Source organism: Priapulus caudatus, unplaced genomic scaffold (assembly GCF_000485595.1).
Source record: "Priapulus caudatus unplaced genomic scaffold, Priapulus_caudatus-5.0.1 Scaffold1106, whole genome shotgun sequence".
Classification (NCBI taxonomy): Eukaryota; Metazoa; Priapulida; class Priapulimorpha; order Priapulimorphida; family Priapulidae; genus Priapulus; species Priapulus caudatus.
This window is the reverse complement of record NW_014578167.1, coordinates 98,264-100,538: the sequence shown is the minus strand read 5'-3', so window position 1 is coordinate 100,538 and position 2,275 is coordinate 98,264. Positions and strand designations below refer to the sequence as shown.

The following is a 2,275-nucleotide window of genomic DNA, read 5'->3' as shown; positions in this document are numbered from 1 at the left end:
GGCTCACATACCCTAGGGAGCCCAGTACATGATCGCGCTAGATCATGCCACCGATCATCACCACGTAGAAATGACCACACCAACTTCGCGGGCAACAAACTGCCCTGGGTCACACGATAACCTCGTAGCTCTTGACTGATAGAAAATTACTAATCAGCAGAATGCTTTCTTCCTATCTGATCCAGCATGGTGGCCTAGTGCTGCCATCTGTTCTCTGTAGTGCTGCCGTCTATCTTTCCTCTCATTTCGACACTCGAGGGCAGCACCAAACAATCACAACAACTCTGTGACAATTCGGCATGTCACAATAGTAATATAAGCTCTACTCTTTTTGTATAGCTAGAGTACATGTGATCTAGACAGTATATGGAATGCAATGTGGGTAGATTATCAATTCTTTTTGGGTAGTACTATGTACATGGGTAGAGGGTTACTAGTAGACAAAATATAACTGCAAACCAGGGTTGTCTAGGCAAATGGAATAATTAATCAGATAAACCATCTATTTCCTTTCGTCTTGAATTTCTATAATAACTTCTCATTTTCCGACATCTGGACATCACTATATTCCATTTCGCTATAAAAAAAGGAAGAGGCCCTTATATTTTCTACCTCAACCATAGGTTTATACGATATTCAACCATCAGCACTCCACACAACTCCCATGTATTTACAGTTGCACACCAGTGTTGCTATCTACAGTGCATCAACGAGATAAGCAGCCTCCAGCTTCTCAAATTCTCTGTTCTTGGCTTTTACGACGTCACGTATGATTGCTGAAAAGCACAAAAACAAAACACATTAGCAAAGTTCTGGATTCCTCCTTTTTTCCTTCTCTTCCCCCTTCTCCCCCGCTTCGCCCCATCAGCAATAATTTTTCATCGAAAAGATTTACAATGGATGCAATTAAACTCTTTACATAGACGGTAATATATGATGATCAAACTTATAACGTGATTTTAGACGGATGATTTCACACAATGATTGCCAGTTGGCTGTAATTGCTTAATTGGAATCTCAAATAGTATATCTGTAACGGCACAACTAACATCGTATCAGAAATCATCGGACATCACTAACATCGTATCAAAAACACACAAACTAGTTTATGACGTAGTGAGTGAAGCGAGTGAGCGGCGTAATGTTACGAAGCTCTTAATCTGACGTAGTGATGAAATCGTGAAATTAATGTTTCGTGGACACGATCCTCCGTGAAAAGGCATCAGACGAGCGAACGTGCGTGCGTGCCTGCGCGTGCATTGTCCGTGTGCGCACATGCGTGCGTGCGTGAGTGTGCGTGAGATGGTACTTACAGTCCAGCGTGGGGCGCCTGAGAGCCGCATCATGCAGGTTTCAAGACCTCTACGCGTTCCATCAGCCACACCATGAAGCGGGTGTCTAAGTCTTGAACGAGGTTACTATGTATGTGAATGCACGTATTGTACACGCAAACAAATTATTTCCGTCTCTCTCACTCATTCTCTCTCTCTCTCTCTCTCTCTCTCTCTCTCTCTCTCTCGTTCTCTCTCTCTCTTTTTCTTTCTCTTTCTCTCTCACACACTCTAACGCACTCTCTCAAACTTTGTTTTTTGTCCCCTACTTTCTTCTCCCCTCTGACGTCACGTTGTCTATTCTTCTCTTCTTCCCTGAATGCGCCCCCATCCATTATGCTTACAAATCCCACCTAAGCATCTTTCTACACGTTCACCCGTACTTCCAAGCGTGTCTCTCTCCCTCTCTTTCCCTCCCCACCATGCGCCCATACCTCTTTAATGGTGTCGTAGAAGTAGCCGTTGTCGGTCAGACTGGAGAAGATGGAGGCACCAGGTCTGAGATGCATCCCTAAGCGAAGGCACGCGCAGCCACCCTCTGTGACGCGTCGACTTCCAAATCCAGCACCTCATTCTGCTGCTGCATGCGCCGTGTCTGTCCACCACACAAACACACATCGACCGTTATAGAGCCCGATAGAGTTAGAAGCACGAAGAAGACCATCGTCACTGTATAGTCGTTCGTAGCTAAATTTATGGCTGTAATATAAATATCCTAAAATATCAAAATAAAATCTTAAACACATAGCTCAATGGTGTCGCCAATCATCACCTTCTCTCTGCCACCCTCTTACCTTCTCCTTTGTTGCCTCTCATTATCCTCTCTTTCCCTTACCTTCTCCTCTGTGTGTCGCCACTCGTTCTCTCTCTCTTTTCTCTCTCTCTCTCTCTCTCTCTCTCTCTCTCTCTCTCTCCTTTACCGTTTTCTCGCTATATCGCCTCTC

General features: G+C 44.6%; 1 long non-coding RNA gene across 1 annotated transcript; it reads right to left on the bottom strand.

The window, feature by feature from the left end:
* Positions 1 to 307: 307 nt before the first annotated feature.
* Positions 308 to 1,501, bottom strand: LOC106815403. Its single transcript, XR_001394741.1, has 2 exons — positions 1,314 to 1,501; positions 308 to 776 (listed from the first exon to the last, which is right to left on the bottom strand). It is a non-coding gene; the product is annotated as an uncharacterized LOC106815403 (long non-coding RNA).
* Between the last annotated feature and the right edge of the window lie 774 nt (positions 1,502 to 2,275).